General features: G+C 34.1%; 2 non-coding genes across 2 annotated transcripts; both read left to right on the top strand.

The window, feature by feature from the left end:
• The first annotated feature begins 8,362 nt into the window (after positions 1-8,362).
• On the top strand, positions 8,363-8,438 carry LOC138880569 (small nucleolar RNA R160). The gene has a single exon (XR_011403303.1). It is a non-coding gene; the product is annotated as a small nucleolar RNA R160 (small nucleolar RNA).
• A 213-nt stretch (positions 8,439-8,651) lies between these two features.
• On the top strand, positions 8,652-8,729 carry LOC138880570 (small nucleolar RNA R160). The gene has a single exon (XR_011403304.1). It is a non-coding gene; the product is annotated as a small nucleolar RNA R160 (small nucleolar RNA).
• The last annotated feature ends 4,856 nt before the right edge of the window (positions 8,730-13,585 follow it).

Genomic DNA, 13,585 nt, shown 5'->3' with positions numbered 1-13,585 from the left:
TGTAAGTGGGATTTCTTTTAATTAAAAAAATAATAAAATAATAAAAAACAAATCTGAAAATTTCGAAAATTTTGCTATAAATAGAAGAGAAAATTTAGGAAGAAGGGTGGAAAAAAAGAGAGGAAAAACTAGATAGAGAGAAGAAAAAAAGAGGGGGCGGAGTGAGAAGTATATAGAGTCATTCTTGACTTGAAATAGGGAGGATTTTTTGAGAGAGTTTTGAGAACTTGAATATTATTGAGAGGATTTTTGGGGAGAGAGTTTTAATACGTGAGGTAGAACATAAAACATTTTTCTACATTTTGAGAGCGGACATACTTGAAATATTTTGAGAGTAAAAGAGAAATGCAATTTGAATTTTCACTCGAATAATTTCCGTTTGCTTTTCTCGAGGGTTATTAAAAATCTGAAACTACTGCCTCTTGCATCTGTTCTCTCTTCTGCTTTGATTGTGATTGTACTTTTGCACTGCTGAGTTTTCAATCTGTTACTGGGTCATTCTACTGATTGTTACTGGTTTTGCGGTGTTGCTGAACCTGCTGTTGCCGCGTTATTACTGTTGCTGACTCCTACTTCTTTTGTTCTTGTACTGCTGTTTCCAGGTACACATTTGTACACTCTTGGCTTGAAGCGAAAAATGAAATATTAATCAGGCTCCTGTTCCTGTTGAATTCTTTTGTTTGGATCTGTGTTTGAATATTAATTTTCCTCTCTTTGTATAAAAATGTAGTCGATTAATTAATGAGTAATGAGGCTGCATATGTATGATTTCTTCATCTAATAATGCTAGTTTAAATTATTTGAAGAATAGTTAATCGGCTTTGATATTATTGTGTATCCCTCTCATGTTCTAGCATTAGTAAATAATAGAATATAAAAATGAAAGCAGTTTTTCTTTGTACAAACTCGATCGCAATTTTCCAATCGCATTAGCCGTAAACTAATAACTAATAAGTTACGTTTTCAGCATGTAAATAATTAAGAGATTTTCTTTTATTTTAGAGACGAACTTAATAGAAAATATAGTCACTATAGGTTTATCCTTTAAAATAAAAATGAGACGAGCCTCGCCAAATAAATCACAAACCGCCGGGGCCCTCAATAAAATACATAACCATTGACTAGACTTTGGATTTGGCCGTTTAATGAACCTTCACGGCCTCTTCCTAAAATAACAATACGTTAGACTCTTTAGGACGCGCCTTAATAAATCTTACCTTCTTAAACTCGGGTGCACATTTATGTGACCCAAATCCAATTCTCAACGGAGTCGAAATGTGTTTCTAATCACGGGTACATTGATTGTGACGTGGTTCGAGATGCGTGTCCATGACGTTGCAAATTCATTTTAAAAAAATAAGAATGAGATGAGCCTCGCCAAATAAAATACAAATTGCGGGGCCCTCAGTAAATATTTGCTTTAAAAATTATTTAGACTTCGGGATGGACCGTTTAGTAAAATTCCACGGTCCTACCCAAAATAAATACGCTAGTCGCTTTAGGCGCGCCTTTAATAATTTAATTTCCTTAAACTCGGGTGCACATTGATGTGACCCAAATCCAAATCTCAACGGAGTCAAAGTGTGTCGACGACCACGGGTACATTGATTGTAACGCGGTTCGAGATACATTTTCACAACGTTGCAATTCTTGATAAAAACAGTAAATGATAAAAGCGGTTAAAAGTTAAATTTTGCACATAAGTTCACACTTGTATAAAATCAGATAATCAAGCCGAATATAACAGTTGAGCGACCGTGCTAGAACCACGGAACTCGGGAATGCCTAACACCTTCTCCCGGGTTAACAGAATTCCTTATCCGGATTTCTGGTACGCAGACTGTAATATGGAGTCATTCTTTTCCTCGATTCGGGATTAAAATTGGTGACTTGGGACACCCTAAATCTCCCAAGTGGCGACTCTGAAATAATTAAACCAATCCCGTTTCGATTGTCCTTTAATTGGAAAAAACTCCCTTGCACCCCATCGGGTGCGGAAAAAGGAGGTGTGACATCTATCAGTGAGTATAATTCTGCTATGTTCAGAATTATTTCCCAATTGAAATTATGTGGTGATAATATTACTGATCATGATATGTTGGAGAAAACTTTCACCACTTTTCATGCCTCGAATATGCTCCTGCAGCAGCAATATCGAGAGATGGGATTTAAAAAGTATTCTGAACTTATCTCACATCTTCTTATAGCAGAGCAACATAATGGGCTATTAATGAAAAATCATGAAAGCCGACCTATTGGTTCTTGTCCATTCCCTGAAGTGAATGAGACGAACTTCCACCAAGCTAAACGTGGAAGAGGTCGTGGCCCCAGTCGTGGTCATGGCCGTGGTCGGGGAAGAAACCCCAATCATGGTAATAATAATGCACCAAAGAAGCCTCCTAACCACCAACAATGGAAAAGGAAGGAACAAAAGCATGAAGCGGTGCAAACGCCAAATGCAGAAAATGCATGTTATAGATGTGGAGGAAAAGGGCACTGGTCACATACCTGTCGTACGCCAAAGCACCTGGTTGAGCTTTATCAAGCCTCCCTGAAGAAGACAGAGAAAAATGCTGAAGCAAATTTTATTTCTGAAGATAATTTAGACTTCATGCATTTGGATGTAGCTGATTACTTTGCACTCCCAGAAGGAGAAACAAGTCATGTAATCGGTAGTGAATCTGTAGAAATGTAAATATTTTAATTTTTGTTGTTTGTAATAGATAGTATGGTTATGTAATTGTTGTACATAAATAAAAGTTATGCTTTGATAATGATGTTTACTATAATATATTTTATTTATGTTATTTTGAAGAATATGGATAATCCTCAAATTATGTTTGGATCAAAGACAAATCATGAAGATATTTGTGTTATTGATAGTGGAACAACTCATGCCATATTCAACGATCAGAAATACTTTTCTTATTTGCATAAGGAAAAAGCAAATGTTTCAACAATTTCTGGTAATATAAGTTTGATTGAAGGCTCCGGAAGAGCCATAATATTTCTGTCTAAGGGAACAAAACTTATTATAGACAATGCATTGTTCTCCTCCAAGTCCCGAAGAAACTTGTTGAGTTTTATAGATATCCGCCGAAATGGGTATCATGTAGAGACAATAGATGAAATGAACAGGGAATATCTTTGTATTACAAAGAATATTTCTGGCCAGAAATGCATTGTAGAAAAGTTACCAACTTTATCTTCTGGCTTATACTATTCAAAAATTAGTACAATTGAAGCACACTCTATCGTAAACCAGAAGTTTACGGATTCAAATACTTTTGTGCTTTGGCATGGCCGTTTGGGCCATCCCGGATCAATAATGATGAGACGAATTACTGAAAATTCGAGTGGGCATCCATTAAAGAACTTGAAGATTCTTACAAATGACGAATTTTCTTGTGATGCTTGTTATCAAGGAAAAATGATCACTAAACCATCACCAATGAAGGTTGGTATTGAATCCCCTGTTTTTTTAGAGCGTATATATGGGGATATATGTGGACCTATTCATCCACCAAGTGGGTTGTTTAGATATTTTATGGTCCTAATAGATGCATCTTCAAGATGGTCTCATGTGTGTCTACTATTATCTCGCAACCTGGCGTTTGCAAAGCTATTAGACCAAATAATTCGATTAAGGGCACAATTCCCAGATTATCCTATAAAGGCCATTCGCCTTGATAATGCTGGAGAATTCTCATCTCAAGCTTTTGATGATTATTGTCTATCAGTTGTGATAAAAGTTGAACATCCTGTAGCTTATGTTCATACTCAAAATGTTCTTGCAGAGTCATTTATTAAATGCCTGCAATTGATAGCAAGACCACTACTTATGAAAACAAAATTGCCCACTACTGTTTGGGGCCATGCTATCTTGCATGCAGCATCACTTATCCGTCTCAGACCGACACATTATAATAAATATTCTCCGTCACAATTAGTTTTTGGTCATGAACCAAATATTGCCCATCTATGAATTTTCGGATGTGCTGTATATGTGCCAGTAGCACCACCACAACGTAGTAAGATGGGACCACAGAGAAGGATAGGAATATATGTTGGGTTTGAATCACCCTCTATTATTCGCTTATCTTGAACCATTGACAAGAGATTTATTTACTGCTCGATTTGCAGATTGTCGGTTTGATGAAACAAATTTCCCACAATTAGGGGGAGAGAAAAAGGAAATCAAAAGAGAAATTGTGTGAAAAGTTTCATCATTATCTCACTTTGATCCCCGTACCTCTATATGTAATCAAGAGGTCCAGAAGATCATCCATTTATAGAATATAGCAAATCAAATGCCAGACGCATTTACTGATTTGAAAAGGATAACTAAGTCACATATCCCAGCAGAGAATGTGCCTATCCGAATTGATGTCCCAGTAGGACCATCTACTAGCATGAGAGCTAGTGAACCTAAAGCACGCCTGAAGCGTGGTAGGCCTTTGGGTTCTAAGGATCGAAATCCTCGAAAAAGAAAATCGACAAATGATCAAAACGATACTATGAAGGGATCCCCTGAAGAGACCCAAAATCTGATTAGTTCTGAGATTCCTGAAGAAATCAATGAACCTGAAGCTCATGTGAGTGAGGAACTTTTAATAAGTTCGAACGGTGATGGGATTAATTTAAATCGATTTGAAATAGTGGTGGATAATATTTTTGCATATAATGTTGCACTTAATATTATGCAAGATAGTGAGGATCTTGAACCTCGATCTGTCGAAGAATGTCGACAAAGATCTGATTGGCCAAAATGGCAAGAGGCAATTCAATCGGAATTGAAGTCACTTGCTAAAAGAGAGGTCTTTGGACCAGTAGTCCAAACACCTGCTGGTATAAAACCAGTTGGTCATAAATGGGTTTTTGTGCGAAAAAGGAATGATAAAAATGAAGTTGAAAGATACAAAGCTCGCCTTGTTGCACAAGGATTCTCACAACGACCTGGAGTCGATTTTGATGAAACATATTCACCTGTTATGGATGCCATAACATTTCGATATCTCATCAGTTTAGCACTACATGAAAAGCTTGAAATACATCTAATGGATGTAGTTACAGCTTATCTGTACGGTTCACTTGATAATGAAATTTATATGAAAATCCCTGAAGGATTTAAAATGCCTAAAGCAAAATCTCAGGAAATGTATTCAATCAGATTACAAAGATCTTTGTACGATTTAAAGCAATCTGGGCGCATGTGGTATAATCGCCTTAGTGAATATTTGCTGAAAGAAGGTTACATAAATGATGTTATTTGTCCATGTATTTTTATAAAGAAAATGACATCAAAATTTGTTATACTTGCTGTTTATGTTGATGACATAAATCTTGTTGGAACTCCAGAAGAGCTCCAAAAGGCAATTGAATATCTTAAGAAAGAATTTGAGATGAAAGATCTTGGAAAGACAAAACTTTGTCTTGGTCTGCAAATTGAACATTTAGCAGACGGGATCTTTATCCATCAATCTGCCTATACAGAAAGGGTCTTAAAACGCTTTTACATGGACAAAGCGCACCCATTGAGTACACCAATGGTTGTTCGATCACTTGAAGTGAATAAGGATTTGTTCCGACCTCCAGAAGAGGACGAGGAACTCCTTGGTCCCGAAGTACCCTATCTCAGTGCAATTGGTGCACTAATGTATCTTGCTAATGCTACAAGGCCTGACATAGCATTTTCTGTTAATTTACTAGCAAGATATAGTTCTTCTCCTACACGGAGACATTGGAACGGGATTAAGCATATATTGCGATATTTAAAGGGAACTCTTGATATGGGTTTGTTTTATGCTAACAAAGATAGTGCAGACCTTGTTGGTTATGCAGATGCAGGTTATTTATCTGATCCCCATAAAGCTCGATCTCAAACCGGCTACGTATTTACATATGGAGGTACTATCATATCATGGCGCTCCACAAAGCAATCTATTGTTGCTACTTCTTCAAATCACGCTGAGATAATAGCTATTCATGAAGCAAGTAGGGAATGCGTATGGTTGAGATCAATAATTCATTTTATTCGAGAAAAATGTGGTTTGGAATGTGAGAAAAGACCCACAATTTTATACGAAGACAATGCTGCATGCATAGCCCAATTGAAGGGAGGATTTATAAAAGGAGATAGAACGAAGCACATTTCACCAAAATTATTCTACACACACGATCTTCAGAAAAGTGGTGACATTGATGTGCAACAAATCCGTTCAAGTGATAATCCAGCATATTTATTCACTAAATCTTTGCCAACTTCAACTTTTGAGAAGATGGTATCCAAGATTGGAATGCGGAGACTCAAATATTTGAAACAAGGTTTTAATCAGGGGGAGTAAAATACGCTATGCACTCTTTTTTCCTTACTAAGGTTTTTTCCATGGAGTTTTCCTTATAAGGTTTTTAATGAGGCACCTAGCAATGCGTCTTACTAAATATGTGTACTATTTTTCCTTCACTGGGATTTTTTCCCACGTGGTTTTTCCTAGTAAGGTTTTAATGAGTCACATTATCTTTTAATGAACATCCAGGGGGAGTGTTATAAATATATTATATTATGGATGTTCATTAGTACTCTGTTGTAAATAAGCTTCCTGAAGAAGCTTATCCATATGTGACTCCACCGTAAATATGTTTATCTATTTAGTACTCTATTAGAAATAAGCTTCCTGAAGAAGCTTATCCTTTCAGTACCCAGTTATGGATAAATGTTATCCCCGGTAGAAGATTATCCATACAGAGTATAATAAACTTATCCTTTCAGTACCCAGTTATGGATAAACATTATCCCTGGTAGAAGATTATTCATACCGGGTATAATAAGCTTATCCTTTCAGCACCCAGTTATGGATAAACATTATCCCCGGTAGAAGATTATCCATACCAGGTATAATAAGTTTATCCTTTCAGTACCCAATTATAGATAAACATTATTCCCAGTAGAAGATTATCCATACCGGGTATAATAAGCTTATCTTTTCAGTACTCCGTTATGGATAAACATTGCTCTCAGTAGAAGATTATCCATATCTGGTATAGTAGCAACTTACACAACAACTTCCTTTTTTCTATAAATAGAAGAGATTTCAGTTTATTATGTACATCAATTTGAATTCGAATAATATATCAGTTTCTCTCTATAGTTGTCTTTACTTTACAATCTTTATATTATAATACATTTTAGATATTATGTTCAAAGTAAGGATCAGGAAAGTGTAGTCAATCTTTAAAGAAAAAAAATCATACATAATTTAAAATCATTTATGAAATAAATATATTTATATGTTAATTTAATTTGATTTTTTTATGCTCAAAATCAATGTTACACGTTAGTTTCTTAAGTCGGCTTGATTTGATTCGCTTTGGGTTCTTTTCTTTCCATTTTTCTTGAACACCCCTATTTAGGCCAGTAGGGTCCTTGATTCTTCGTAGGATATCCGGGGATTATAATTTTGGGATTATTACCCACCTTCAATATGGGATAGTTATTACAGAAGTTATAGTATAAAATTATTTTAATATTATACAAGGACAGTTGCCCCTTGCTCGTCCGAATTAATTTCTGGAATGATGGATAAGCAAAAATAATTGTGGAATAAAAAATTCAGTACACACTCATCCTTTATTTGGTCATTAAATTTGGGATAAATTATATCAGGATTAAAAATAATACTGGGATAACTTATACCTGCTAGAGGGTGGATCAATAATCTCAGAATCAGTTATCCTATTATAAAAGAGTAAAATTGATAATCCTAAAATTAATACAACATACAAACCGTCAATAAAAAATAAAACCAAAATAACTATTCCAGCATAATTAATCTCAATATAACTAATTCCACATGACTTGTTAGGATAAACCAAATGACACAATAAACCAAACCAAATGACTCCTTAGGATAAGGTTAAAGGGTAGGGAACGTCGTCGTTTAGGCGATACACTTAATAAACCAAACCAAAACCCTAATCCCATCCCTATAAAGTAACCATTATAATCCTCAACAGTCAAAGAGCTTGCAGTCATGGCTTCCAGCAATCACAAATGTCGAAAGAACCTAGAAAAAAAATTAGAGCATAATCTCTGAGCGCCGGTACGGTAGTAAATTGCTTGTAATTTCCACACACACACAAAAAGCAGTGGCTAAAATATAGTGTGCACCAAATAGCCCTTTGCAATATAAAGTTTGTTATTGCAGAGAAAACACGAGCTAAGGTACTTTCTGGTGCAAAGCTAATTTTTTTGGCAAAACTTTTGGCTGAATTATTTAGCCATTTATTCAGCTTTATTTTGCCAAAATAAAAGCTTATTGTTTGTAGTTTAAATTTTGTGTTTATGTTGAATTTAAGATTGGCAAGCAAAGTGATGAGAATCTATTAGCTGAATTATATGTTGAATTTACATATATAGCCTTCAAAGTTCTCTGATTGCATTGCTCAATTTTTTTTCCTAATATGTAACTATTATAGTGCTACCAAATAAATATTTTCATTGCAAGGTGTGCAATGAGTAGTTTTGTTTGTCAAATTTTGTGATTTTGACTAAAGTCAAACAGTTAAATTGAATGGATGGGGTTGGTTGATTATTCGAAATACTTGTTTGTTTATTTCTTTATTTTTGAGCATATTTATTTTAATTTTTGCAAAGCAAAATGATGATGAACTATTAGCCTAATTTTATGCTGAAGAAACATATGATATGCCTTCAAAGTTCTCTGATTGACCCTAGTTAGAGTGATATTATTGTTAATCTTGTTATAAATTTTAATGAAAATACCTTACTTTTGCTTAGAAAATGAAATATCGTTTAGCTGTCTTGGTGTATAAATTGTAATATGAGTACATTGGATCTATTTTAGCTTTAACATAATGCTCCTCCTTATAACCTCATTTGGTTAGGACCTTCCATGGGGTCGCCAAAGTGAGTGCTCATTGATCATCAGTATTTGTTTTGATGATGTGGTTGGAGTGTCTGGAGTTAAATAAGATGGATACAATGCTGTCCTACTGTAATTATCTAGTTAGTTGGAAAAACAAGATAAATTTTGTATAGGGTTTTTTGGGGTATTTTCAGTTGGAAGTTTTGATCTGACTAACATGAAGGATTTGAGCACCAAAATACATGGTCTGTCGTTTTATACTATCGTCAAACTATACGAGCATGGTGCTACATTAAGGGTTTTCTTATTATATGTTGCTACTTGACTCTTCATGTTAAATCAGCGGCAAAGGATGTTTTGTGAATAAGAAATACATTGATCACATTTTAAAACTACAATCATGTTCCTTAGTTTTATGTGTTGTTACTGTCTGCCCTGTTGCATTTCCCTAATTTCCATGAACTTTCACTCTAATGAAACCCTAGTACTATAATAGAATGGAGCTAGGGTGCGGCATCCCCTGATTTGAAAATAATGTTAAAGTCTATGTTGCGCGGACTCTACAAAATGTAGCCGCACCTGTGTCGGATCCTTCAAAAATGCACTATTTTTGGAGGATCCGACACGTATCCGGCCACATTTTCGGAGAGTCCGAGCAACATAGGTTAAAGTGGCACTAATTGCTTCTAGAAAAGGTTATGTGGAAAAGTATAATCATGAACATTTTTTTGCCTTTTTTTTTGTATAAGACCTGTATGATATTTGCCCTAAAATAGCAGGCGATAGTGTTTGGAGAGATGGCGGTGACATGTTTAAATTTATAGGATACATTTTATTGTCTTCTCTGTTATTCTGAACTTGGTTAAACAGAACAAGGGCTACTGATATTGAGAAAATTTACTGAAAGTAAGAGGATTGCTGTTTGCTTTTGCTTCTGTTATCTAATTCTTTGAAGATTGTCTTGACTGATGTAAAGGTTTTTGAGCACCAAAATACAGAGTCTGTCGATTTATACTTGCCCTCAGACTATACGAGCATGGTGCTACATCAAGTATTTCTTATTATCTGTTGTCACTTGAATCTCATTTTCTATCAGTGGCTAAGGATGTTTTTAGAATAAGAAAGACATATCTTGCATCTTTAAGCTATAAGCTTGGTCCTCACTTCTTATAGAGTCTTCTATAACCAATATTTGTAAACCAGTTCTATGGTAAAGTTGTATTTTTACATTTAAACTTCAATGTTCCTCATTTCCCTAATCTCCATGACCTTTAGACTATACTATGGCTGTCCAACGGGACGGGACAAAATTAGCGGGACGGGATGAAACGGTCATCCCATCCTGTCCCGCTAACAAACGGGGTGCGGGGGGTACGGTTTCGTGGGCCTTAACTGTTTTTGTTTTAAAATAATGTTTAGTTTTTTGAAAATGACTAAGTTTTTAAAATTTGCAACAGCTAGTTCTTTGACTTATTTAACAAACTTAAATGTTAAAATGAAAGTTAGAAAACTAAGTAAAGAGTTATAAAATATTAAAACAAAAGATTTGTAATGAAATATTCTAGTAATTATAAATTTATAATAGAGTTATTATTTATTTAATATAATTTCAAATATTAAGTAATTAAGACAATTTATAAAAAAAAATTTAATGCTTAGAACCTTTTATTTTATTAATGGAACTTTCAAATTTCAAATACAAATATTTTTTTTTTGAAAAACAGTTAATTTATGCAGTTACCTTCTAGGAAGAGTTCTGGTTGAACTAGGCCTCTTAGTAGCCAATTATAATTATCATAATAATATTTGTAAGTTTCTATATAGCTTCTTTGTAACTTATCAATTATATCTTTTGGACATTCTGCTGGAATTGACAATGTTGATTGATGTTCCATGAGCTCCATGTTGTCATCGCTCCCGGTGCTAAGTATCTCATTGTATTCTTCTTCTTCCCTAGTGGTTAATTTTTCAAAACCAAGATTTCTTCTTTCTGAATTAATTCAATCTCTGAATAATACGGAAATCTCTAGACTGTCCTCTCCTATTGCATGTCTATGATCTCCAATTTAAATCTTGCCGCGCTAAAAATATTGTTTCAAAGACTTGACGAATTAATTTGAAGCTTGAAAGTTGCTCCAAAATTTGCCCAAATATTTGAAACTTGAAAGTTATCACTTGATTGTTGATACTAGGGATGTACAAAGGAAACCGACAAACCGCACCAAACCGATAATCCAAGTCAAACAAAAAAAAAAATCCGACTATAGGTTGGTTTGATTTGGTTTGGTGTTAAGAACAAAAATCCGTCCATAATTGTTTTGGTTTGGTTTTAGCTAAAAAAAATCAATTCGAAACCAACCCAACCCGACATTACATGTATATAAGTTTTTAAAATATTTTATACATAAAAATAATTATTGTAATGTAATTTATCAATATTTTTTAAACTCTTTAATAGTTCTCACTTTTAATGTATTATTTCAAGTTTAGACTTAAGAGCTTTTGAATGGTTTATAGCCTATAAAAGTTAGTAACTCAAATAAAAGCTCAAAGCAAAATTAAATCAATATTAATGCTAACAAAAAAAAATTCAATTCAATACTAGGAATGACAATAGTAATGAATTTTTGTTTAGTCTTGCATTTGTTTAGATAGTGAAAATACATAAATTCTTTTTAATATTATTTAGTCATGTAATTAATACTTAGTACTTATTAATCGTATTTATTTTAACATGACTTAGTACATTTAGATTATGTTTATTTTTATTATGGCTTATTAATTAGCAATATTTATCTTATGCGATTTGTTGAGTATTTTAGTATAATCATGGCTCATCTTACATTATTTTATCTTATTTTATTGGGCAATATCTTATATAGTTTTATCCTACTAGGACCTAAGAAATATTAGAGCACAAATTATAAATTTTATGCAATGAAGATTTTGTCGGAAAAAAATCCGAGAAACCCGAGATAAACCGCGATTAAAAAATCTGATTTTTTTTTGTTTGGTTTGGTTTATAGATTTAAAAATTCGAGACAATTGATTTCGTTTGGTAATTGAAAAATACGAACCAACCCGGACTATACACCCCTTGTTGATACTTGATAGTTGATAGTAACAAAATTGAGATTTGAAATATTAGAATGTAAGAGATTTGAAAGAGAAGATTGATTTTTTGTGGGAAAAATGAAGAAGAATGGGGGTATTTATAGTAGAAAATAGGACTAAAGTATAATTTAATAAACTTAGGGGTTATATTAAAAGTTTGGAGGGGTAGGGGATGTTTTGCCCGTTGGCAACGACTATTTTTGCAATTTAAGCCGTTGCCCAACGGCTAGATTTTAAAAAATTAAAATAAAATTCAGGCGAGACGCGGGACGGGACGGGACGGGACGAAACGGGACGAAATGGCCCTCCCGTCCCATCCCGTGTCCCGTTTAACATTGGTCCATCCCGTTTAACTCGGAACGGGACGGGCCCGGGACGGCCCATCCCGTTGGACAGCCATAGACTATACAATCGTTGGTATATATCAAGTTTTCTTATTATAGAAGCACAAGGATTATCTTGTTCTGTGTTGTCACTTGACTCTTCATACTCTAGCAGGAACACTTAATTGGTATTTTAGATGTCAAAAGTTAGTCCTTACATTGCTTTTAAATATTTTGAATTATGTTTGAATTTACACCATAAATTAGATGTTTTGACATTCGTCTTTGAACGCTTTCACATAAACGGTGACAGATTGAGTAGTACCATTAAGTCGATGAACACTGTCGTGCTTACCAATACAGTGGGGGCAGTAAAAGATTATACAATGATTGGATAGTAGCTTTTCTTGTGATACAAGATTGTTATAAGATGGCAAAACGTTTTTTGTATTGTTGCAACTTAGACTAGTTTTCTTTGAGGTAAGCTTGCATTTACCAGTATATTTCGTATATTGATTTTTATGAGTTCCTTTTTAATGTTTCATTAATGAGTTAAAAGTATATTATGGATGTTGGCATAATATTAACATTCCAAATTTCTCTTTCTACACACTTATGTTGGCATGTTGTGTCAATCAGGGGCGTACACATAAATTTTTGTAAGCGGTGTCGAAATTTTATAAAAGAATAGGAATAATAACTTTAATTATCATATTTATGATAACTTTAATTATCATAAATTTTTGATTTTGTTGACCTCGTAGAATAAAATCAAGCAAATAACCAACACACCAAGAGATAATTTGTTTCAGGTAGTGTCATCTTTTAAAACTTATCCGTTTCCTCACAGTATTAATACATATTTTTAGTAAAGTTTTCCGACAAAGCGGTGTCGCGTGACACCGCTTCATCAAAGGTGCATCCGCCCCTGGTGTCAATAGTAAGTGATGATTGTGTAACCACATGAAATGATCAAGAAGGCGAGTATGGAAATTTCTATTATAATATACTGGAGATCGGTGCACCTGTGTATGAACTTCCAACATATTATTCTGGAACTCTAACATGCGGGAAGTTTCAGTATAATATACTGGAGATTGGAGCACCGATATATGATCTTCCAGCATATTATAGTGGAGTTGTCATGCTGGAGTTTCAGTATACTTATGCTGGAGTATTTTTCTGATTTTGAACAATATTTTCGTTCATATTTATCTTTACATGAAAAGTGGCTAAATTTCGATTATTTTTGAAACTGTGACT

The sequence above is a fragment of the Nicotiana sylvestris genome, chromosome 10, assembly GCF_000393655.2.
Source record: "Nicotiana sylvestris chromosome 10, ASM39365v2, whole genome shotgun sequence".
NCBI lineage: Eukaryota > Viridiplantae > Streptophyta > Magnoliopsida > Solanales > Solanaceae > Nicotiana > Nicotiana sylvestris.
This window is presented reverse-complemented; position numbering and strand designations above follow the sequence as displayed.